This window comes from Ctenopharyngodon idella, chromosome 14 (assembly GCF_019924925.1).
Source record: "Ctenopharyngodon idella isolate HZGC_01 chromosome 14, HZGC01, whole genome shotgun sequence".
In the NCBI taxonomy this organism is placed as follows: Eukaryota; Metazoa; Chordata; class Actinopteri; order Cypriniformes; family Xenocyprididae; genus Ctenopharyngodon; species Ctenopharyngodon idella.
In genome coordinates this window covers 32,042,230-32,069,104 of record NC_067233.1, presented here as the reverse complement: position 1 = coordinate 32,069,104, position 26,875 = coordinate 32,042,230, and the positions used below count along the sequence as shown (strand labels likewise).

The 26,875-nt window shown below is 41.4% G+C and overlaps 1 protein-coding gene and 1 long non-coding RNA gene across 3 annotated transcripts in view; both read left to right on the top strand.

The window, feature by feature from the left end:
- The window catches only part of il1rapl2 (interleukin 1 receptor accessory protein-like 2), a 685,297-nt gene that overhangs the window by 162,574 nt on the left and 495,848 nt on the right, over positions 1-26,875 (top strand). The window lies entirely within an intron of this gene.
- LOC127494473 (uncharacterized) overlaps positions 17,077-26,875 on the top strand; it is a 214,708-nt gene continuing 204,909 nt past the window's right edge. The window contains exon 1 of the long non-coding RNA XR_007924886.1: positions 17,077-17,213. This is a non-coding gene — a long non-coding RNA (uncharacterized LOC127494473). The remainder of the gene's footprint in view (positions 17,214-26,875) is intronic.

The window sequence follows — 26,875 nt, the reverse complement described above, 5'->3', positions numbered from 1 at the left end:
CAGGCATAGTATTAATTTAGTTATTCAAACGTAAGACAACATAAAAAATAAATAAATAAAGACGTACCTCAGTGTTCCTCCTCGGCTAAATTCAATTTGACCATCAGTTTTCACACTTTCGTGTAAAAAAGGCGTCATAAATTAAATATTTATTGTGCACTTTAGTTAGATTCATTTAATAAAATGTGAGTTTCATAAGTGTGTATGCAAGAAAAGTTACTGTTTTTCATGAGATTTTGTGAGTACTTAATACTTCACCTTGACAAAATGTATTTTTAAACCTATAGTTATTTTAAAATGTTTAATATTTGTTCAAAAGCAAAAAAACTATTACAGGTAATGGCTGATATATGCAGAAATAAATGCTAATTTAATTTAATTAATGTCTTTTTCATTTTTAAATAAGTGTTTTCTATTAAATGTTGGATTTCCTACATTTTTAATTGTTCGGTTCCCTTTCGAAAGGGAACTCGCACTGTGTCTTAACACGCTATGGGGAACACCTCCACGGAACCAGTGTCTGAAACACTATCAAATCACGACAATGGTATTAGCTGGCGACAGCCTATGACGTCACTACTAGTGCGACCCGAACGCACATAAGGGGCGCCTAGAGAACAAGTCATCCTCTTTTCGTCTTCAGGGACTGTTTTGTCTAAATGCTGTTCAAACACTGTTCGAGGTAAGAATGGCTTTTTTAAGCAGACATTTCAAGCAGTGTGTACATCCGTGTCATAGATATTTGATGCTTGATGACACTCATGACTTGTACGTCCTTTGTTAGAGCATGCATGTTAAGTGCTTGAGAGTTCTTTACATGTTTTTGTTAGGGCTTTTCCCGCTGAGGAAGCTCCACTCTCGTTTGTCTCTCTTCCTGTGGGAAGAGGGACAATCTTTTGTGCTCGATGCGCACAGAAGAAGTTCGACTGAAGTGTTTCAGTGAATCGGATGCATTGTCTTTTGTGAATATCGGCAGACTGTGCTCTTTTACGTTTTAGTGATGTGTGGATTGGTTCAAGTTTTTGACACTTAATCACAAACATTACTTGTGCGTTGTTTGTTTGGGCGAGGAGCGAGCACATTCAGTTTTTGAGGAAACTGTTTGCTTGCGCTGTGTGTGTTTCCCATGGCAACCCCAGTCGCGTGTTGTTTATCTGCACCCACGTATATGAGCCTTCCTTTCCCTTTTTATCTCCACTTCGAGATCGACAAGGCGTGGAAGAATCTGATTTTGTCCCGCATCTGTTAACATCAGCATGTAATTTATGCAGATGTCGAGGGGTTGCGGGAGCTTAGATACGTGTCGATGCCCCCATTGGACGAGATGTTTGCGAACTATCGCGTGGCTGGAGTGGCATCGACGTTGAAAGCTCTGGTCCTGCCCATATATGGCAGGTCATACGCGGCAACAGATTATGCTCTGTGACACCCTTACTATGTGCCTCCTGTCTTTGTGAGGTTTTTATATAATGGGTAACATTTAGAACGAAATATCACCTGTAGCGAATGGCATGGCCTCCTCTCGATCTGAGAGTCGGTTTTCTAGGTTGCTGCTCATCTGAGCTCCAGATAGTTGATATGTCAGGTGCTCAGGCCTTCGGGGCTGCCCTGATAATCTTTCTGGTTGAGTGAGTTGGCTTCCTCTCATTAAAGAGAGTTGTTTTGCTGAAGCCACCGCTCTGCTGAGCTTCAGGTATTATCACGATTTGAGGTGTATGGCCTTTGTTAGGCCCCCTTGATACCTTCCCTAGGTCGAGTGAAGTGGTTTCCTCTCGCTGAGAGAGTAAAAGGCGATATGCTGAAGCCTCCGCTCCCCCGAGCTCCAGATAGATCATGACTGTAGGTGTCGTCCCTCTTTGGGCCGCCTTGACATTACCCTGTGGTGAGTGAGCTGGCTTACTCTCGTTTGAGAGTCTCTATTCGAAGCTACCGCTCCATTGAGCTCCAGGTGGTGAGTTCACCTGTGTGTTGTGAGCCGGCCTCCTTTCTTTAGAGTTGTTAGGCTGAAGTCTCAGCTCCATCGAGCTCCAGGATGGTCGTGAGTGCATGTGTGTCGGCCCTTCTTTTGGGCCGCCCCTATATCTGGCCTAGGCTACTTTAAGAGTGTCTTTTAGACAGAGGTGGTTATGCTGTAGCTTTTCCGCCACCTAGCATGCCGTAGCTCAGAGTAGGCTACTTCTAGGAGAGCCTCTCCCAGGGGTTATCCTTGAGCGTTGTTAGACTTCCTCTCATTTAAAGAGTGGAAAGCACTATGCTGAAGTCTTCGCTTTCTAGAGCTTTGGTAGTAGCTTTATCTGGTTCGAGCTTAAAGCAATCTCTCAACAAAAGCTCTTTGATTATTATCAAGTCGAGGGGTCGAGTGTTACAGGCCCCTCCTGTGGATTTTCTTCCTGTTGAGGCCTCCATTCCTCCTGAGCGGAGCTCAGACGGTCTTTCTCCTCCTGGAGCAAGAGTTTTTGCTCAGGCTTTCACCCTTAAGCCCTTTCTCAGGTTTAGCTCACTTCATTCCCAGAGCTCTGTGCCCCATATGTGCCCATCACCAGAGATGCTCAGGTTGAGCCTATCGAGTACTCCCTCCTTTCAGGGTGAGTTGAGCACACTCCCATTAGCCCCGGGCCTGTGGTCATGTTAAGATCTATCTGAGGCCTCCTCGTAAGCCCGGTTGCATAGATTTGTACTCCCCTTGTTTGTAAGGGTAGAAAGCGTTATGCTGAGTACATGGCTCGTTATGGTAATGCAAACAAGTATTCCAAGCCTGCAATACCTCTAGTGGCTGTTTCTGCTGGAGTTAGATTTGCTACCAAGTAGTTGGCCCTCCTTGGGTCTCCTTGAGAGCGATCCTCCGGGTTGAGCTAGTTTCCTGAGTGTCCTAGTTCCCTAGAGTTGAGCAGACGGTTATCAGATAGCTCAGGCTCCAGTGGAGCCTCCCTTATATTAGCCCTAGAATTCTAGATCTGCTAGCAAGTAGTTGGCCCTCGAGCAGGCCACCTTGAAGGCGATCCTCTGGGTCGAGTAGGTCCTTAGCTACTTCCAGCTAAGCTAGTATCCTGACTCCCTAGAGTTATATCAGAGTGTAGGCTCTTCAGGAGCCTCCCTGGTACTTGCGTTGAGCTTGGTCAATACTCGTCTTGGTTGAGTCTAGTTGGTACTCCCCTCGCATTGAGGGTCGTTCCTTAGAGTACAGTCTCTCTTGAGACCCCCCCGGTAGATCAGTATTTTAGGCTGTAGGTACTCCTCTCTCTTGTGTGGGTCGTCATACAGAGGACCTCGCTCCCTGAGTTGGTCTTAAAGGTTTAAGAGATTCTTTTAGTAAGAACTCCCTTGGTAGAGTTATGCCTCTCATTAAGTCAAGTCAAGTCAAGTCACCTTTATTTATATAGCGCTTTTTACAATGTAGATTGTGTCAAAGCAGCTTTACATTGATAACTGGTACATTGTTTGGCTGCACAGCATCTCTTAAAGAATAGTGTCAATGCAGGCAGATCAAAAGCACTGTTGAATATCAAATGTCAAGTCAAGTGTCCCCAACTAAGCAAGCCAGAGGCGACAGCGGCAAGGAACCCAAACTCCATCAGGTGACATCAGGTGGCAGACAAGTGGCAAATTGGTGTTAAAATGGAGAAAAAAACCTTGGGAGAAACCAGGCTTAGTCGGGGTGCCAGTTCTCCTCTGGCCAACAGTGCTTTGTTACAATTCAGGTTGCTATCATAAGTCCAATAGGATCGCAACATTCAAAGTATTTATTTCAGTTCCATCCAATTGAGGATCGTATTCATCACGCCGGTATGGACGGTTGTTGAGGAACTGTGTCGTGGCTGTCGTGTCGATGAGGCCTTCACAGGGGATGATCTAGTTGACTCAATCTCTGCTGATACTTCAGGGCTGCGTTGTGGTCGTGTCAAGGTGCAGGTCCTTGGTCTCACCTGGATACGGCCCGGATCCGGTTGACTACGGTGAACCTCGGGATAAACAGAAAGACTAATATTAGCGTAGATGCCATTCTTCTTCTGATGTAACGAGTACATCAGGTGTTATAGGAAGTGTTCCCGGTTCCGGCTGACCTAATTTATGCAGCCTAATAATCCTTTAATGGATTTGGAAATATAAATTGGTAATGTGTTATGTGTATGCCAGGTTAAAGAGATGCGTTTTTAGTCTAGATTTAAACTGACAGAGTGTGTCTGCTTCCCGAACAATGCTAGGAAGATTGTTCCAGAGTTTAGGTGCCAAATAGGAGAAGGATCTACCACCTGCAGTTGATTTTGATATTCTAGGTATTATCAGCTGGCCTGAATTCTGAGATTGCAATAGACGTGAAGGACTATAATGAATTAGGAGCTCGCTCAGGTACTGGGGAGCTAAACCATTTAGTGCTTTGTAAGTAATTAGCAAGATTTTAAAATCTATACGATGTTTAACAGGAAGCCAATGCAGTGTTGACAGAACTGGGCTAATATGGTCATACTTCCTGGTTCTAGTAAGAACTCTAGCTGCTGCATTTTGTACGAGCTGTAGTTTATTTATCAGGCGAGCAGAACAACCACCCAGTAGAGCGTTACAGTAATCTAGCCTTGAGGTCATGAACGCATGAACTAACTGTTCTGCATTTTTCATTGAGAGCATATGTCGTAGTTTAGATATATTTTTAAGATGGAAGAATGCGGTTTTACAGATGCTAGTAACATGGCCTTCAAATGAAAGATTGGTATCAAAAAGCACACCCAGGTTCCTAACTGACGACGAAGACTTAACAGAGCAGCCATCAAGTGTTAGACAATATTCTAGGTTATTACGTGAAGAAGTTTTTGGTCCAAAAATGAGAATCTCTGTTTTTTCTGAATTTAGTAGTAGGAAATTACTGGTCATCCAATTTTTTATATCAGCTATGCATTCCGTTAATTTTGTGAATTGGTAAGTTTCGTCAGGGCGCGAAGAAATATAGAGCTGAGTATCATCAGCGTAACAGTGAAAACTAACGCCATGCTTCCTAATGATATCTCCCAAGGGTAGCATGTACAGAGTGAACAGTAACGGTCCTAGTACTGAGCCTTGTGGTACTCCATATTGAACTTGTGATCGATATGACATGTCTTCGTTTACTACTACAAACTGATAACGGTCAGATAAGTATGATTTGAACCATGACAATGCAATTCCACTAATGCCAACATAATTTTCGAGTCTATTTAAAAGAATATTGTGATCAATAGTGTCAAATGCTGCACTAAGATCCAGTAACACTAATAGAGAGATACAACCACGATCTGATGATAAGAGCAAATCATTAGTAACTCTAATGAGAGCAGTCTCAGTACTATGGTACGGTCTAAATCCTGACTGGAAATCCTCACAGATACCATTTCTTTCTAAATGGTACATTAGGGACCCTATGTAGAGTACTCAGCCTCCAGAGTGCCTTTTTTAAGAGTAACTCCTCTCGTTTGCAAGGGTTTTAAGCGCTATGCTGAGTCCTGCTCCCCAGGATGCCCGTCTCTACGATCTGGTCTGAGTTGGTTACTGCCAGTTTGCGGTCCCTCTTTCTGGACGCCTCCTCTGGAGGCAAGTGCTTTTTAGACTCTGTTTAGGTAACAGACAGATTGCTGGCCAGACTAGGTTACTAAAGTAGGACTAGGTCGGCCTCCCTTGTGGCATTAGAGACTATGCTCCCCTGAGAAGTGACTGGCCGGGGCTCCTTTCGGCTCCCTGGCCACATTCCCTTAAAGGGACCCCTTCTGTTTGAAGTTGTTGGTTCCAAGCCTTTGAGTGGCCTTTCGAAAGGGAACATCTCAGGTTACACATGTAACAATGATTCCCTGAGAACAGGGAACGAGACACTGCGTCTCCCTCCCATGCTTGTTCTCTAGGCGCCCCTTATGTGTGTTCGGGTCGCACTAGTAGTGACGTCATAGGCTGTCGCCGGCCAATACCATTGTCGTGATTTGATAGCGTTTCAGACACCGGTTCCCGCGGAGGCGTTCCCCATAGCGTGTTAAGACACAGTGCCTCGTTCCCTGTTCTCAGGGAACCATGGTTACATGTGTATCCTGAGACGTTTTACAAATGGGGACAATCTCAGAAGGATGAACAAATAATGTTTGTGGTCATCACATTAAAAATAACATTTGAAGTGCTGGAAAAAAAATGCGTGTGCATGTCTAATTACAGACACGGCATTTCTTAAACGGTCCCAATAGCTTCGTTTTTATTGTAATCAGTAAAACAGGTTTATTGGCAAATTAGGTAAATGTGATAACTGCATTACCACTAATGGTTTTGTGTCAATGTACAGCGAGTACAGAAATCAGCTAACAGTTCACCGGAAATGCCCAAGCTGGCTTAACGACAACCAGGAAGTAACTGTACATATCAAGTCAAGTCAAGTCACCTTTATTTATATAGTGCTTTTTACAATGCAGATTGTGTCAAAGCAGCTTTACAGTGATAACTGGTATATAATTTTGGCTGCACAGCAGCTCTTAAAGTAAATGGTGTCATTGTCCATCTTAAGTAAATTCAGTATTGATCCATTCTAGGGCTGGACGATTATAACCTAAAATCAAAACCTTGATTAATTGAACATTTTACCTCGATTACGATTAATGAGCGATTATTTTGTTTCTGTTTTTTTTTTTTTTTTTGCCCTCATAGTTCACTTACAAGGTTTGTACTGTGAATTTGCTTGACTATTAAAGTTGGGATATTTTTTCCTTTTGAAAGAGTGATCTGACATAACAGCTCACTTTCAGCAGTTATTTTATCTATGGTTCGTAACATTTCTTACAGATTTCTGCTCTTTGTAAATCAGATAAAGATAATTTTATCTTCATCTGATTTACAACGAGCAGAAATCTGTAGCACGGTACCAGTATGCAATGAGAGCGATTGCGTTTGTGAATTAGTCATACTCTATTAATTGTGAAGCTGTGGGTTGTAAATAGTTACTTCAAAAGTAGAAAAATATATGCTATAATAACTTTTGAGTTTCTGAGCTACTTTAGTGATAAATTGAGTTTCTGAGCTACTTTAGTGATAAATTACTACTTTAGTGATTAATTACTTTAGTATTAAATTCCAGCGCTGACAACGAGTTTCTGCGTTCCTCTCTGTGCGCGTGATCGTCATGTTTTGTGCAGCTACTGTTTGTATGAGTGTTCGTGTGCCACAATGCAGCTGCGCGAACATGGTAGCTCGATATAATAATACACATCTAATCGTCTAATCGCTTGAATGTCCAAACTGGCAAACCTTAAAACACATACAAGTGACTAAGTTTAGTGAAGACGCAAGGCTCATCGCTTGCGCGTGTCTCTGCGTGTTGACTGGACGGGGCGGAGTCACGTGGCTACACGCACGGTAGTATGTTTTTAAGGGGAAAGTATTAACAGGATTAAAAAAACTAAATAACCGACATGGGAAAATTATGTCAGTTATAGGTTCTGAATTTCGGTTTCGATTACTTTTCAATTAATCATCCAGCCCTAATCCATTCAGATGTAAGAATCAATAGTTATTAATTTAGTTAATTTATCTATATCAGCACTGGAGTGAACAGTGATGTCATCATCCAGCTCAGTTCAGTTCACATACAATGGTGTCAATGCAGGCAGATCAAAACACTGTTGAATATCAAATGTCAAGTGTCCCCAACTAAGCAAGCCAAAGGCAGCAGCGGCATATAGTCAATTGCATGCTGCAAAGATTCGGAAGTGATATTTACATATAAATGCTAGATTCACTCTGCACGGGACCGAAATATGACATGTTAAAATAGTAACACACTAAAGCAAAGTATTGCATAATAGATTAATAGAAAATATTTGTAGTAAAATATTTTGAAATTTTTTTTTTCTATTCCAATTGGTAAAAGTGATGACATGTAAATATATCACTGTACACTATGGTGGAGCTGTTTGCTTTGCCTACATCTGCACTTTATTAGAGCAACCTCAGTAATTTCAGAAGCACCTTCACTGATTTGATTATGGAACTAGGCCTGATCCCTAGTATTTTGTACAGCAGCAGTAGCATGTATACAAATTTAGCAAGTATCAACAGCAACAGAACGCTAGCAGACGTAGTAGACACTGTGTGTCTTGCTTAAATGAGTTGATATCAGTCATGTGTTGGCTAATGAGTCTACCATGCAAAGAACATTGTCATGATTTAAAATGCAAACAATGTATTCAGCTTATTCTTATTCTAAGTACACTAGCAGCTGCATTTCCAGCAGAATTATTTTTGGGCATATACTATTTCATAACTACATGACGAACAGCGATTATGTTAATGTTGGATACCTTACCGTAAGCTTATTAGTAGGCTTAGGTAAGTAGACATCACTGCTGTCACGTAAGAATAATATTAATTATTTCAGTTTATCTAGAGCGTGTCAAGGAAGTTTTCCAGGTATTTCTCAAACATTTCCAATTATTCAATGGGGCTTACAGCTATTCTTATAGCTATACTAAGTACTTTAGTGCAGCAGTATGCATAGCAATTCAGACTGCATGTTAACAAACATTATTAACAGCTGCCATGTGCATAGCAAATTCAGACAGCAGAGCTATAATTATATTAACAAGCAGCAGCATGCATAGCAAAATTATAATGTTTGCAGACAATATAAGTAGTGGCAGCAGTAAGTAGACCATGTACTTGCATGAAATTTCAGTGACAAATCATAGATGGTAGCCTACATGATCTCTTTTAATTGAAATAAGCATTCGATTATGTTTTGCTTACCCAACAGGGCTTAAGCGTGAGTGGCGCGTATTTTTTCCGTCGTACGTTAACCAATGGGTGCATTCACATCGGGAGCAGGAGCAGCGCGTGAGCAGCAGTGAAGCGGGGGTTTAAGCGCCGAGTCCAAGTTTGCTGTCTTGTCAAGTCAAGTCAAGTCACCTTTATTTATATAGCGCTTTTTACAATGTAGATTGTGTCAAAGCAACTTTACATTGATAACTGGTACATTATTTGGCTGCACAGCAGCTCTTAAAAGAATAGTGTCAATGCAGGCAGATCAAAGCACTGTTGAATATCAAATGTCAAGTCAAATGTCAAGTGTCCCCAACTAAGCAAGCCAAAGGCGACAGCGGCAAGGAACCCAAACTCCATCAGGTGACATCAGGTGGCAGACAAGTGGCAAATAGGTGTTTAAATGGAAAAAAAAAAACCTTGGGAGAAACCAGGCTTAGTCGGGGGACCAGTTCTCCTCTTGCCAACAGTGCTTTGTTACGATTCAGGTAGCTATCATAAGTCCGACAGGATCGCAACATTCAAAGTATTTATTCCAGTTCCATCCAATTGAGGATCGTATTCATCACGGCGGTATGGACGGTTGTTGAGGAACTGTGTCGTGGCTGTTGTGTCGATGAGGCCCTCACAGTGGATGATCTAGTTGACTCAATCTCTGCTGATACTTCAGGGCTGCGTTGTGGTCGTGTCAAGGTGCAGGTCCTTGGTCTCACCTGGATACGGCCCGGATCCGGTTGACTACGGTGAACCTCGGGATAACCAGAAAGACTAATATTAGCGTAGATGCCATTCTTCTTCTGATGTAACGAGTACATCAGGCGTTATAGGAAGTGTTCCCGAACATGTACACCGGCAGATGATGTAAACACAAAGCTTGCCTCATTCGTGTGCAGCAATATGACGCAAGGCTTTTTGTTTGTTTGTTTGTTTGCTATTTACGTTTACATGAGAATGTTGTACACCTCTCCATGTTAACAAACTAAACAAAGACTATCAAGTTTATAAATGACCAACTTATAAAAAGAAATTTATGGTTGTCTTTGTAAAGGAATGCTCACTTATATGTAGCTTGGAGCCGCTGCTGTGATGCTGTGCAAATGCTTCCAGTGTGAATACTCACGCATGTCTGCAGTAACGATGTAGTTACGCTCACGTGCTGTTCACGTGCCGCTCAAGCTTGCAGTGTGAAGGCTACTTGTGCAGCAGCAGTAAACTATAGCAAATTCAGATTGTAAAGTTCATGAATATTTAACAGCAGCAGCATACACAGCAGTTCATACTGCAACATTGCTAATATTATTAAGAGCAACAGCATGTATTGCTAATTCAGTATTGCAATGTAGTGAATATTAATGATAGCAGCAGTGGCAGAAGCAAGCCATCAATGTAGTTGTGTGAGGGTACTGTGAAAAAGCGTTACTGGTAGTGATGTGCCGTTCATGAACGATTTGTTTATTTTGAACAAATCTTTAATATGACTCGAGAACAACAAGTTGTCCCAGAGAGTGATTCGTTCATTTTGTGTAAGACCGCACATGCGCAACATCCCATAGGTTCTGTACAGGAAACAGAAATTATTTGTTCGCCTCTTGAGTCTTTCGGGTTCGAGTTGTTCGTTCATCAGGTCACAGCCCCATAGGCTGAATGCAGAAACAGAAATGATTAGTTCATCTCTCGAGTCTTTCGGGTCTGAGTCCTTTGTTCTTTTTTCACGTGATGTGACAGCCATTCACAACCTTCCTTACAAACAAGTGCATAGTTATTTTTTTTAGTTTAGTTTTGTGGTTGTTGTTTAGCTAGTATAGCCTAATAATTGATTTTCCTATATAAAGGGTGAAATTATTGGTCTAATATTTGTATTAAAAGATTGGTCACATAGTTAGGGACATAACATAAATGTTTATTGCACATATCTTTTGATAATTATGATAATTCCTAAATATAATACAACATACAGTCAATAGTAATACGAATGTAATGTATTTGTTGTGAGACACTGAGCTGGGAAGCAGTCACGTGAAAAAAGAACAAAGGACTCAGACCCGAACCCGAAGACTAGATAAACTAATCATTTCAGTTTTTGCATTCAGCCTATGGGGCTGTGATGGGATGAACGAACGACTCGGATCGGGAGGTGAGGTGAGTTAACAGACTGCATAGCCTGAAGACCCTGCTAAGCAATTTATTGATTATTTCTTACTCATAATTTGGCCTTTGTGGCTGTATTAGCCTATAGTTTATTTTTTATTCCAAATGTGATAAACGTTTGTGTAAGTAGTATGCGTTGGGTAATTTAACATGTATCATTTCAATTATATTCTGCTGAAATGAACAAAATGAGCGGAATGACTTGAAAAAAGATTTGTTCATTTTGCTGAATGAGATTCAAAGATCTGAGTCAGTAAAATGATACAAACTTCCCGCTACTAGTTACTGGTAGTTAACTCGTTACTGCACCGGGGTGCCACACCTTAACAGCTAGAGGCTGTCCACACTGGACGCAACAAGCGATCGTGCAAATTCATTTGTCTTTCATATCAAGTAGTGCTAGCGTTTGAAGTATGTCAGAAATAGAATTTGTCGTGTTGCTCGCATACTATCTCACAGCTACAGGTTGAACAGCAATTACATTTCTTTAGTTAATTAGTAGGTAAAGACAACCATTTTTACAGCTTTTATGTTGATGAACAATAATTACTCTTTCTACTACAGAAAGCGTAAAGCAGTATTTCACGTCTCAAAGTAAACCTCATGCAAAACCTTCAACAAAGGTTCAACAAACCTTCAACAAAGGGCGGGCTATTAGCTATTCTATTAAATTCTATTAAATATTAACTTCTAGGCTACAAATTCCATTAAATTCTAGGCTACAAGATACATTTTTCTTCTGAACATATATTCAGTATGGGTTTTATGGTCTTATTTCACTGACTTAAAAAAAAAAAAATATTTGTGTCACAAACCATGCATAAACGTCATTTTCTCAAAACTACTAAATTTTACATACATGCTGCTCACATATTATTGTAGCAGAGATTATATTGAATACAGTGTAATCAGACTTTAGTCATGATTAGTCTCCTGTCTGCCTCGCTGCTCAGAGTGGTTTGCGTCTGTAGCTCTGTATATCATTAGGAAGCATGTTAGTTTTCACTGTTACGCTGATGATACTCAGCTCTATATTTCTTCACGTCCTGACAAAACTTACCAATTCACAAAATGAACGGAATGCATAGCTGATATGAAAAATTGGATGACCGGTAATTTCCTACTACTAAATTCAGAAAAAAACAGAGATTCTAATTATTGGACCAAATACTTCTGCACATAATAACCTAGAATAACACTTGATGGCTGCTCTGTTAAGTCTTCGTCGTCAGTTAGGAACCAGGGTATGCTCTTTGATACCAATCTTTCATTTGAAAGCCACATCTCTTGCATTTGTAAAACCGCATTCTTCCATCTTAAAAATATATCTAAACTACGACATATGCTCTCAATGAAAAATGCAGAACAGTTAGTTCATGCGTTCATGACCTCAAGGCTAGATTACTGTAATGATCTACTGGGTAGTTGCCCTGCTCGCTTGATAAACAAACTACAGCTCGTGCAAAATGCAGCAGCTAGAGTTCTTACTAGAACCAGGAAGTATGACCATATTAGCCCGGTTCTGTCAACACTGCATTGGCTCCCTATTAAACATTGTACAGATTTTAAAATCTTGCTAATTACTTACAAAGCACTAAATGGTTTAGCTCCCCAGTACCTGAGTGAGCTCTTAACGTATTATAGTCCTTCACGTCTATTGCGATCTCAGAATTCAGGCCAGTTGATAATACCTAGAATATCAAAATCAACCGCAGGCGGTAGAGCTGGTCCTTTATAAAATAAAGAGCTGGTTCTTCTCCTATTTGGCACCTAAACTCTGGAACAATCTTCCTAGCATTGTTCGGGAAACAGACACACTCTGTCAGTTTAAATCTAGACTAAAAACACATTTCTTTAACCTGGCATACACATAACACATTATCAATTTATCTTTTCAAATCCATTAAAGGATTATTAGGCTACATACATTAGGTCAGCCGAAACCGGGAACACTTCCTATAACACTTGATGTACTCGCTACATCAGAAGAAGAATGGCATCTACGCTAATATTAGTCTCTCTGTTTATCCCGAGGTTTACCGTAGTCAGCAGTATTCAGGCCGTATCCAGGTGAGATCGAGGACCTGCGCCTAGACACCACGACAACGCAGCCCTGAAGTGTCAGCAGAGATTGGGTCATCTAGATCATCCCCTGTGAAGGCCTCAACGACATGACAGCCACTGGCACAGATCCTCAACAAAACGTCCCATACCTGCGTGATGAATACGATCCTCAACTAGATGGAACTGGAGTAAATACTTTAATTGTTGCGATCCCAATCGGACTTATGAAAGCTACCTGAATCACAATCATGCACTGTTCGCTGTTGGCCAGAGGAGAACTGGCCCCCCGACTGAGCCTGGTTTCTCCCAAGGTTTTTTTCTCCATTTTAACACCTGTTTGCCACCTGATGTCACCTGTTGGAGTTTGGGTTCCTTGCTGCTGTCACCTTTGGCTTGCTTAGTTGGGGACACTTGATATTCAACAATGTTTTGATCTGCTTGCTTCGACACCCTTGTATGCGAACTGAACTGAGCTAGATGATGACATCACTGTTTACTCCAGTGCTGACATAGATAAATTAACTAAATTAATAACTATTGATTCTTACAATGGAATGAATCAATACTTAATTAACTTAAGCTGGACAATGACGGCATTTTCATTAAGAGCTGTTGTGCAGCCAAAATTATATACCAGTTATCACTTTAAAGCTGCTTTGACACAATCTGCATTGTAAAAAGCGCTATATAAATAAAGGTGACTTGACTTGACTTGACATGACATGAAAATGTTATAAGTAACAGAAATTAGCACGAATGTCAGGGCATGTCAAAACACCTTCAGTGCCCAGAAAACACCTCAGACCCCAGGGGTTAGTCTCAACTGAGTGCAAAGGCTCAAAGGGTGCTCTATTTAGGGCCGTCAAGACCAGGGAGAGGTCCCAAGAGAGCTACATCCATGCACTTCGTAAAAGTGCGAGGAGCTAGGGACAGCCCGAATGGAAGGACGGTGTATTGATATGCCACTCCCTTAAAAGGCGAATCTCAAGAATCGCCTGTGATGGGGGGCTATCTGGATGTGAAAGTATGCGTCTTTCAGGTCCAGAGAGAAGAACCAGTCCCCTGGGCATATTTGCGAGAGGATCTGCTTCAGAGTAGTCATTCTGAACGACCGTCTCATGTGGTGCGGTTCAGATATCTGAGGTCGAGAATGGACCTGAGGCCACCATCCTTCTTGGGGACAAGGAAGTAACGGCTGTAATAGCCTGACTCGCTCTGAGCTGGAGGAACCATCTCTATGGCTCCTTTTGCCAGAAAATTCCTGACTTTGGAGTGTAAAACATGAGTGTTCTTGCTCTCTACTGAGGTGTTGACCACGCTGCTGAACCGCGGGAGTCTGCGAGCAAACTGAAGTGAATAACCTTGATTTATTATCCCCAAAACCCAATTTGACACTCCGGGAATGACATCCCAGGCCTTGGCCCGTGTGGCGAGGGGTTGGAACTGTTCGGGCGGCAGGTCGCCAAGAGGGGGCCTGACACACGTTGTGAGTGGAAGAGGAAAAATGCTCTCTTTTTGAGTATGTTTGTTTTTTATTTTGTCCGCTATCACAGCAGTAGGGCATATGGGCACTTGAACGGGCCTGACACATGCAAAAAACATATTGTTCCCAAAGAGGCGAGACTCATGCTCTCGCAGTGAGAGCATGACGTCTCAGCGAGTGCTGTTTCAGCGTGGGATATCCCCAGGCACAAAACACACTCGCTGTGCCCGTCATCATCAACAGCTGTGGCGCGGCATTTGCATCAACGCCACAGAAATTTTCTCAATGGAAATTTGCTCTAGGAAATTCCTCTCTAGAAAATGCTCTTTATAGTGTTTGCCGGATGGCAACAGGGGAACGGCTGTGCAGCAGCTTGTGACTTTGAAGGCGGCTCGTGAGCTGCGCCCTGGGCAGGTTTTGAGAGCGGCGATCAGCAGCGAGGTAGGTGCTGAAGCAGCTCAATCCGCTGTGAGGCTCGTCAGCGGCGAAAGCTTCTGTCTCGAGTGCAGCGAAGAGAAGATTGTGAAACTGGTATGCCAGATGAACCGTTTTACCGCCCAGCACTAATGGGTAGTCAGGTTTCCATTGCATGGTTACATATTTACATGGTACTGTGATGATACAGAAAAAAATCAGTAAAAAACGATATATAAGGTATAGAGAGGACCTGAAAACCAGACACCACCTAGCTTGCTGGATTTTCTTTGTGCTCTGACTGGTGCGATCGCCAAAGTCACGGAGGGATTGGATTGAGCGCCACACTGTTGGTCAGTTGCAACACAACTCAAGGAAAGCTGTATGTATCGCCTGCCTCAGGTATTAGCCTTTAGTCTACCAACCTTTAATCCCACGCAGAATTTCCAAACCCCTTCCCAGCCTTGTTTGTTTAGTGGTTGACCTACACATGCAGCCTGCTACATTCATTCAATTCACCAACACAAATACACACTCACATTTTCTCACACAGTCACACCAAGACTCATATCGAGACTATCGCTTCTTTGATTGTTTTTTTTTCTGCTTTTCTTTTTTTTTTTCTCTTCGGGTGAAATTTAAAACCTTTTACAAAAACTCAAAAAAAGTTTTTCTGATTTTTAAAAATTTTTTTTTATAGTATTATCCAAACCTGCATTGTCATTTAAACCTCACGTTCTGCTGTCATTTGTGTATTGTGGGTATTGAACGGTATTTACTTTGTGTATCGGTGGCTTTTTTAGCTATTTCAGGGAAAATTAATTCTATTTTTTTTTTAACATGCTTTGTCTGGGTGGGCCAGAGCACAGTTCAGTTGGGCTCGAGCACGGTACGCATGCAGTGTGAGCGCTAATCACACCGGAGCATGGAACGGCTACTACTTTTGTGTCCGCTACTGTCATAATTACGACAGCAAACATCTTTATTACTACTTGGATAGTACACTTTTCAATTAATGTACTTAATTCAAATGTATTTGGGTTTATAACGGGTCTGGTTCTCACCTTAATGATGATCAGGAATTGTAGTTTGTGAGTAAAGCTGCAAATTCCTCCATTAACATCAGCCTTCGTAATAATCTTCTGATACGTGCAGCACAATCAAGTGAAAATTGCTGCGCAGCATAAATGAAAAATATATTAGGCAGTATCTTAGCAAAAGTGCATTTCTTCCTGTTTTCTTCCATACAAAAAGTTGTATTGTATATGATGTAAGTGTGCTCCGGCCCTGAACGTTAAGAGCAATATGAGTGCAGGCCAGCGGGGGAGTGAGGAGGGGGGACAATCGCACTCGGGCTCGGTTCAAGACAACCGTGCCTAGTGTGAGTTCACCCTTATTTGAATGCTCTGTTTTAAGGGGCATGTCAAGTCAAGTCAAGTCACCTTTATTTATATAGCGCTTTTTACAATGTAGATTGTGTCAAAGCAGCTTTACATTGATAACTGGTACATTGTTTGGCTGCACAGCAGCTCTTAAAGAATAGTGTCAATGCAGGCAGATCAAAGCACTGTTGAATATCAAAATGTCAAGTCAAGTGTCCCTAACTAAGCAAGCCAGAGGCGACAGCGGCAAGGAACCCAAACTCCATCAGGTGACATCAGGTGGCAGACAAGTGGCAAATTGGTGTTAAAATGGAGAAAAAAACCTTGGGAGAAACCAGGCTTAGTCGGGGTGCCAGTTCTCCTCTGGCCAACAGTGCTTTGTTACAATTCAGGTTGCTATCATAAGTCCAATAGGATCGCAACATTAAAAGTATTTATTTCAGTTCCATCCAATTGAGGATCTTATTCATCACGGCGGTATGGATGGTTGTTGAGGAACTGTGTCGTGGCTGTCGTGTCGATGAGGCCTTCACAGGGGATGATCTAGTTGACTCAATCTCTGCTGATACTTCAGGGCTGCGTTGTGGTCGTGTCAAGGTGCAGGTCCTTGGTCTCACCTGGATACGGCCCGGATCCGGTTGACTACGGTGAACCTCGGGATAAACAGAAAGACTAATATTAGCGTAGATGCCATTCTTCTTCTGATGTAACGAGTACATCAGGTGTTATAGGAAGTGTTCCCGGTTCCGGCTGACCTAATTTATGCAGCCTAATAATCCTTTAACGGATTTGGAAATATAAATTGGTAATGTGTTATGTGTATGCCAGGTTAAAGAGATACGTTTTTAGTCTAGATTTAAACTGACAGAGTGTGTCTGCTTCCCGAACAATGCTAGGAAGATTGTTCCAGAGTTTAGGTGCCAAATAGGAGAAGGATCTACCACCTGCAGTTGATTTTGATATTCTAGGTATTATCAGCTGGCCTGAATTCTGAGATTGCAATAGACGTGAAGGACTATAATGAATTAGGAGCTCGCTCAGGTACTGGGGAGCTAAACCATTTAGTGCTTTGTAAGTAATTAGCAAGATTTTAAAATCTATACGATGTTTAACAGGAAGCCAATGCAGTGTTGACAGAACTGGGCTAATATGGTCATACTTCCTGGTTCTAGTAAGAACTCTAGCTGCTGCATTTTGTACGAGCTGTAGTTTATTTATCAAGCGAGCAGAACAACCACCTAGTAGAGCGTTACAGTAATCTAGCCTTGAGGTCATGAACGCATGAACTAACTGTTCTGCATTTTTCATTGAGAGCATATGTCGTAGTTTAGATATATTTTTAAGATGGAAGAATGCGGTTTTACAGATGCTAGTAACATGGCCTTCAAATGAAAGATTGGTATCAAAGAGCACACCCAGGTTCCTAACTGACGACAAAGACTTAACAGAGCAGCCATCAAGTGTTAGACAATATTCTAGGTTATTACGTGAAGAAGTTTTTGGTCCAAAAATTAGAATCTCTGTTTTTTCTGAATTTAGTAGTAGGAAATTACTGGTCATCCAATTTTTTATATCAGCTATGCACTCCGTTAATTTTGTGAATTGGTAAGTTTCGTCAGGGCGCGAAGAAATATAGAGCTGAGTATCATCAGCGTAACAGTGAAAACTAACGCCATGCTTCCTAATGATATCTCCCAAGGGTAGCATGTACAGAGTGAACAGTAACGGTCCTAGTACTGAGCCTTGTGGTACTCCATATTGAACTTGTGATCGATATGACATGTCTTCGTTTACTACTACAAACTGATAACGGTCAGATAAGTATGATTTGAACCATGACAATGCCACTAATTCCACTAATGCCAACATAATTTTCGAGTCTATTTAAAAGAATATTGTGATCAATAGTGTCAAATGCTGCACTAAGATCCAGTAACACTAATAGAGAGATACAACCACGATCTGATGATAAGAGCAAATCATTAGTAACTCTAATGAGAGCAGTCTCAGTACTATGGTACGGTCTAAATCCTGACTGGAAATCCTCACAGATACCATTTCTTTCTAAAAAGGAACATAGCTGTGATGATACTGCCTTTTCTAGTATTTTTGACAGAAAAGTGAGATTTGAGATCGGCCTGTAATTGACTAATTCTCTAGGATCAAGTTGTGGTTTTTTAATAAGAGGTTTAATAATAGCCAGCTTAAAAGTTTTTGGTACGTATCCTAATGATAAAGATGAATTGACGATATTGAGAAGAGGGTCTATGACCTCTGGAAGCATTTCTTTCAATAGCTTAGTCGGTATAGGGTCTAACATACATGTTGTTGATTTTTATGATTTAACAAGTTTAGACAATTCTTCCTCTCCTAAAGCAGTAAATGAATTGAATTTTTCCTCAGGGACACTACAATGCACTATCTGACACGATACTGTAGTAGACGGTTGCATGGTTATTATTTTTTCTCTAATATTATCAATCTTGCAAGTAAAGAAGTTCATAAAGTCATTACTGCTGTGCTCTTTGGAAACATCAGAAGTTGAAGCTTTATTTCTTGTTAACTGTATCAAATAAATACCTAGGGTTGTGTTTATTTTCTTCTAAGAGTTTTGAAAAATAGGCAGATCTAGCAGATTTTAAGGCCTTTCTGTACTCAATCATTCTCTCTCTCCACGAAATACGAAATACTTCTAGTTTTGATTTCTTCCAGCTGCGCTCCATTTTTCTGGCTGCTAACTTTAGGGCCCGAGTGTGGTCATTGTACCATGGCATTGGATTAATTTCCTTAATCTTTTTTAAACGCAAAGGAGCAACTGAGTCTAATGTGCTGGAAAAGACAGAGGCAATAGTTTCTGTTGCAACATCGAGGTCTTCTAAGCTGTCTAGTATGCTAAGGCGATGAAAATGATCAGGAAGATTATTTATAAAGCAATCTTTAGTGGTAGAAGTGATGGTTCTACCATATTTATGGCATGGAGGCATGTCTGCTGTGAGACTTCAGTGTAAACGCCCACTGCTGTGATTGGCTAACATCTTTCCATTTGAAAGAGCCAAGTATCACCTTCTTTTTTAGCGTGTTTTTACTATTACAGCTCTCAAAGTTAACTAATCGTGAAAAGTGCTGCATTACATTTAGATCTAACTTAGAACATTATATTTAGATCGTGGCATGAAAGGTTGCAGAGATGAACACTGTAGCTGATCACAGACATGTTGTTGAGCACATGAAAGCAATGATCTCATCATTGCAACTCAATTTCTGCACACTAACAAATGCTTTCATCGTCACTAACAGTGCAAACGTGATTCAACGAGATTCGTTGAATAAAACAGGAATTTTGGCACCTCAAATTTGTGGTGTATTGATAAAGATAGAGCCTATTTAAAAATGTGATCTGATGTTTTCGGAGTTGTGAGATCCAGGCGATCACCGGGTGCTCGTGTACTCAGCCGAGGACATCCTTACCTTGACTACTTCTTCTGACGTTTGCTGCTGGCTCTGATGTATATCTAACGGGCATTCTTTGGTCTCACGAATCGCAAATCGTTTTGGATGAGGGCAAAGTAAAGTTTCATAACCTTATATATTTAGGCTAACTTTACCATTACTAGAGCGCTGACTTTGTATGTTTGACTGAATTGTTTGCATTTTTTCTTATTGTACAGCTTCGTATACATTTTACTTATACTTTTGTATTGGCTATTATTGATCATTTAAACTGACATTTAACAAAAACAGGGAGGGTTGTGTTTTTGGTTATATTTCGAGTATACACATATTGCCTGAACAACATCTTAATATATTTAATATTTTTAAAATGTAAATGAAAAGAGGCAGGGTTGTGTTTTATATTTTGTTTTGTTATAAATACTATACATGCAGTGAAGATAATAATGAATGGGTTGCCTGAACCACATTTGTGTTGCTATTATTTGTTTATGATTTTTTAAATGAAAACAAAAAGAGGCAGAGTGGTGTTTTATAACATTTCGTTTTATTGTTGCCTAAAATATACATACAGAGATAACTGGAGTAGCCAGATTGAGAAACGCGGCCCATTAAGATTACATACAGGGCTCGACATTAAGCTTGTCATGTGGACACACGTAAATCGGTCATTCACTTGTACGAGTAAAACAGTTGCTTGTCCGAAAATTTTTTTTAATTTTTTTTTTTGTGGTGGAAATATAAATTTGTTCTGAAGCAATATCCTTTCAGAATATTGCAGCTTTGACATATGTAAATCTGCATATTTTTTTATTAATTACAACTGCATTAAATAATGTTATGGGATTGTTTTAAATACAAATATGAAATGTTGGGGGGGAAATGATACTTTTAAAAATGAAACTAAACCACCAGTAGGTGGCGGCAAGTAACCGTATTAATGAGTGGGTCATTGATTGATTCATTCAAATGATTCATTCAAATGGCTGATTCATTAAAGAATGAGGCAGTTGTTTATGAATAGGTCATTGAATCTTTGACTGAACCGATTCGTTCAAAACGCTGAATCATTCAGTAATGAAAACAAGGCTGAGTGTTGCGCTTTGGTACTGCTGTGATCTTTGTTTGAAACTATTTTCGCTGATAAAATAGAACAAAAACAGTAAATGTTCCTTCTAAAATGTAAGTGGCTTAATATTAACTACTTGTTAATTGAACTGTTGTATGAAATCAGTGTCACGTTTTTAATCGTGATGGTAGCCTATTTAGGAAAACAGCATTCTTGGTCGTGTGATTTTGCTTACCAGTATCAAGTTATAAATACTCCACATTTTTAATTTTTACCGCAGTATGTTTAACCAAGTTTCTTTTTGTCTGTGCTTCGCTCATGTTTCCATTTCTCCTCCAGATGCTGCGTGAGCCTCAACAGCTCAACCTTGTTATCATCAGTACATTATACAGCCTATTATTATCCACTATATAGATCGCCACTAACACTAAATGTAATAAAATCAGTCACTCGTGTTTTGGTGGTTCCCAAGTTGATGTGTTTGTTGTTGTTGTTGTTTTGTTTTTTAGATATTGACGTTTTAATCAGGTCCTTGTCGGGAAAGTAAAATTCGAGCCCTGACATGTTACACCAGCACTAAAATCCTGATTTATAATCGAGACGTTGTCTGACAAAATCACCATACACATAAGATAGACATTTGCTGTGATTTTGGCTATATGTACACGTAAAATGATCACTCAGGTTAGAAGCAATAGTATATCTATTTTATTTGTTCTCTGACATCCTCAACTGAATGCGCTGCTGAACCAGAGAGGTGCACCTGCGGCAGGAAAGCAAGATCTCGCGCTTGTGCGGTAGTACCAGGGGGTCTCGGAAGCTAGATCAGGTTAACAAGTCGCTATATTCGTCACAACGCGCTTTCTTAGAAAAAAAGTTGCAAAAGGTGTCTGAAAAGTCGCTAAGTTGGCAACACTGATGCAGCTTTCTGTCTCCAGGTCCCAGCCCGCCGCTGTCCAAACGGGCGTTACAGCAATTTTGCACCAGCCAGAGGCAATTACCAAACTGGTTCCTTGTGCGTATCACACCAATGTACATATTTTGCGACAGCAAATCAAAGTTATTAATTATTTAGGCTTTATTCAAAATAAACTGGTAGTGTTATTTTTCTTCAAAACTATCTAAAAAATGTAATGCCTGTAGAAATAAAATTCAATGCTTTTTAATGCCATTTAAGGCCTTAATTTTCGCAAAATCCATTTAATTACTTTTAATGCTTTTTAATGCCCCACGGATACCCTGGAGGAAGAGAAAAGAGCACAGGATCACTCACTGGACTAAAAATAACACCTGCCAAGGGATCCTAATGCTAGGAATGTGGTTATTATTCACAGGAAACATTCTAAAACAATAAAACAATGCACTTCATAACCCCTTTAAATTTAATCTGGGGGGCAGCAACCATTACCTTACAACAATCTGTAATATGCTTTTGCATGATCTTCTTTTGTAGTCTTTTAATTTGTAGTCTGCCTTGTTTTGTTCCTGTTTCCCCCTTGTTAGGCCCTATGCCAAATGACACTCTAAGTCCTTACAGTCTTCCTCTGAGATTGTGACATAATGCCACTTTGACTATTGGGCAGAGGTCTGCTGCGGAGCTCGCCTCAGTGTGTATGGGCTTGGTTCTTGTGTTCTTTGTCAGGTCTTGTCCCTGTAAGGTTTTGTAATTTAGTTCAATTCTGTTTTATTGTTTCCTGTTGTTTTTTTCTTTTTTTTTTCTTTTTTTCTTTTGAGTCTTCTTGTATTTTTTGCTAGTTACTTTAATAAATACTGCACTTGTATCCAACTGTTCCCATTTCTGAGCTCACCTATGTTACATGAGCAAACAAACTTATTATTATTTCTAAATAACTGGTTATCCACTTACAATTTCAAAAAGCTTTAGAGCATAGCTAAAGGATTTTGTGTGTTTGACTGTTTGATGCTAAATCTGAAAGTAGCGCTTGAATATTTAAAGGTGTCATCAAGTGATTTATTTTATAAAGCCTCCTGTGGTGCACTTATAATCATGTCAATGTGGGATTTTTACATCAAAAACTCATAATTTACAAATAAAAGGACATTTTCTACCCTGAGTCTAAACCTCTAATTAAACACTTTAATACTTCAATGTAAACTGATTGGGTAACATCATTGGTTATAAAATAAGTATTGCATGTGGATCTATTTTGAACCATAGTATGTTTACACTATTATTTTCACTATTTAGCTGTTCATTGTTCTTTGCCGCAAAATTGGTAATCGTTTTTTAAGTGTCAGTAACTTCCTTTATAATCACGGGTTGTGTCAGTCACTTCAGTTTAGTGCAATCTCAGTGATTGAGTTATGCATTCTCACCAAAACTTTAGTTCCCATTCAATCGGTCACGTGCGATGTACAAACCCGATTCCAAAAAAGTTGGGACACTGTACAAATTGTGAATAAAAAAGGAATGCAATGATGTGGAAGTTTCAAATTTCAATATTTTATTCAGAATACAACATAGATGACATATCAAATGTTTAAACTGAGAAAATGTATCATTTTAAGGGAAAAATAAGTTGATTTTAAATTTCATGGCATCAACACATCTCAAAAAAGTTGGGACAAGGCCATGTTTACCACTGTGTGTCATCCCCTTTTCTTTTTATAACAGTCTGCAAACATCTGGGGACTGAGGAGACAAGTTGCTCAAGTTTAGGAATAGGAATGTTGTCCCATTCTTGTCTAATACAGGCTTCTAGTTGCTCAACTGTCTTAGGTCTTCTTTGTCGCATCTTCCTCTTTATGATGCGCCAAATGTTTTCTATGGGTGAAAGATCTGGACTGCAGGCTGGCCATTTCAGTACCCGGATACTTCTTCTACGCAGCCATGATGTTGTAATTGATGCAGTATATGGTCTGGCATTGTCATGTTGGAAAATGCAAGGTCTTCCCTGAAAGAGACGATGTCTGGATGGGAGCATATGTTGTTCTAGAACTTGGATATACCTTTCAGCATTGATGGTGCCTTTCCAGATGTGTAAGCTGCCCATGCCACACGCACTCATGCAACTCCATACCATCAGAGATGCAGGCTTCTGAACTGAGCGCTGATAACAACTTGGGTTGTCCTTGTCCTCTTTAGTCCAGATGACATGGCGTCCCAGTTTTCCAAAAAGAACTTCAAATTTTGATTCGTCTGACCACAGAACAGTTTTCCACTTTGCCACAGTTCCATTTTAAATGAGCCTTGGCCCAGAGAAAACGCCTGCGCTTCTGGATCATGTTTAGATATGACTTCTTTTTTGACCTATAGAGTTTTAGCCGGCAACGGCGAATGACACGGTGGATTGTGTTCACCGACAATGTTTTCTGGAAGTATTCCTGAGCAAATGTTGTAATTTCCATTACAGTAGCATTCCTATATGTGATGCAGTGCCGTCTAAGGGCCCGAAGATCACGGGCATCCAGTATGGTTTTCTGAGAAACTCCTTTCTGATATTGCTCCACTATTTTTTGCTGCAGCATTGGGGGAATTCGTGATCCTCTGCCCATCTTGACTTCTGAGAGACACTGCCACTCTGAGAGGCTCTTTTTATACCCAATCATGTTGCCAATTGACCTAATAAGTTGCAAATTGGTCCTCCAGCTGCTCCTTATATGTACATTTAACATTTCCGGCCTCTTATTGCTACCTGTCCCAACTTTTTTGGAATGTGTAGCTCTCATGAAATCCAAAATGAGCCAATATTTGGCATGACATTTCAAAATGTCTCACTTTCAACATTTGATATGTTATCTATATTCTATTGTGAATAAAATATAAGTTTATGAGATTTGTAAATTATTGCATTCCTTTTTTATTCAATTTGTACAGTGTCCCAACTTTTTTTGGAATTGGGTTTGCACGTCGGACAGACTGACGAATAGGAATCTCACCAGAGAGGCCAATCCACTTCGCTTGTAACTAAAATGAGCCAATGCACATTGGCATACGATCATTTGCAGCAGCGCGGGTACATAATGAGCAGCAGGTGCAATGCATTCCTTAGCTTTTCCATCTCTCTCACAAGCAGTGTTTCTAAAGAGTCAGCTCTTCAGGAGGAAGCTTTTCTTCACTGTTGGTGTACAGCACGGTTGATAGGTTGATATCCTTCTCTTTCTCTTCTTTTGTGTTTGTTTGTTTTGCCTTCATTGAGTAAAAAGCTGTCTTTACAGCAGAGCTGTTTTCATGGCCGGTACAGTGTGCTTCTGAGTGCTGAAAAGTCGTTCTTACGGCTGGTAAGAGAGTGCCTTCAAAGAGAAAGAAGCACATGACAGGCTGCACATTTCCCTGTCTGTGTTGCTGCAACCATTACCCTGCGTGCCTCAGCACTTAAAAAGAGCAAGTCCCTGAAAGAGTTTACACAAGTAGAGCTCGCGTCTTTTAAAGATGACATTCTACTTGTGTTTCTGGATGCTGTCGTTACCTGGCGCAGAGGGATGGTCACAATCGCTGTCTCCCGTGTCTGGGCGTCAAGCACACTGAGGCGGCATTCTTGGATGAGTCATGCACCCATTGCGGGAAGATGACCATCTCGGAGTTGCGATCGAGACTTCAGTTCCTGAAAAGGGATGAGTGCTGGTGCCGCTGCCACGATCCAATCCTCCACAGAGGCAGCGGTACCGGTGATCTGAGGATCACAGTGAGCGCGCTTCCTTCGGGGAACCAACCCCCTTGGAACCCTCACTCCTCCTGCACTCCAGTAGCCAGTAGAGCTGCCAAGGGAGCATGCTGGGCCATCTCAAATGTGTGCACCAGCCGTTTCCTTTGGAGCTCCCCCTGATGACCGGATGTCGATCACTGCATCGGAGGGTGAGCCAGACTTCTCTGGGGATGAGGATTCAGCTGCGTTGCCTCCTTCGGGAATGGTAGCGTTGCCCGAGTCAGATCCGGAGATGATGTCTATGCTTTCCCGGGCCGCCAACAGGGTCGGACTCATTTGGAACCCTCCACTGTGTCCCGAGCCCTCGAGGTTGGACGATTGGTATCTCAGAGTGATGCGTGCTGGTTCTCAGCCACCCACCCCGGTTCCTTTCTTCCCGGAGGTGCATGAGGAGCTCACTGGCTTATGGACTGAACCTTTTACTGCCTGAAACCATTCCAGTTGCTCCTCCTCCCTCACCACTCTTGATGGTGGGGCGGCGAAGGGTTACACGCGCATCCCTCCTGTGGAGCGGGCCATTGCTATGCAACTGTGCCCTAACTACCGATCCAGGAACGCCATCTCTGGCAGTGTCTGGCCGACATGAGGGATACTGACAAAGCCAGGTTCCTTAATTCCACCGTGTCCCAGACCGGCCTCTTCAGCGACACACCCCAGAACTTCATCCAGCAGTTCTCGGCTCCTGCCTCGGCGGTCAGCTGCTGCTTCCACCCATCCGCCTGCCGCAGCACCTCAGCCTGCTCATCGCCGAGTTTTGAATCGGAGCCTCCACAAGCTACCGTTCAAAATGCTCACGCAGAAACGCATTTTCGAGTGCATACGTCCCCGATATTGGTTTGCAGCAATCGACCTGAAGGACGCGTACTCATGTCTCGATTCTCCCTCGACACAGGCTGTTCCTGCGCTTTGTGTTCGAGGGTCGGGCATATCAGTATAAGGTCCTGCCCTTCAGGCTGTCCCTGTCTCCCCGTGTCTTCACGTGTAAGCCCTGTCCCAACTTCCTGTTAGGCAAGAGGGAGCAGGAGACTTGCACAGGGCACTGGAAGGGGGCAGCGACTGTGGAGCTTTGGTAGGGATTCCTATTCATCGACTGAAAGGGAACTTCTCAGTTACAAAGGTAACCCTCATTCCCAGAAGGTACGTCCCGTCACCACAGTTGCTGTACCTTGCTGCGAGCCGGGTCACCGGCTCAGCTCCTTAGCGAAAACCTAAGTAATGCATTGCACATGCTGCTCATTATGTACCCACGCTACGTGGCACAGCAGCTGCTGCAAATGATTTCATGCCAATGTGCATTGGCTCGTTTTAGTTACACTCGAAGTGGATTGGCCTCTCTAGCGAGATTCCTATTTGTCGGTCTGTTTGACGTAGTCTCTGTTCCCTCCTTCAGGGAACGAGGGTTACCTTTGTAACCGAGACGTTATAATCAGTGACACTGTCTACA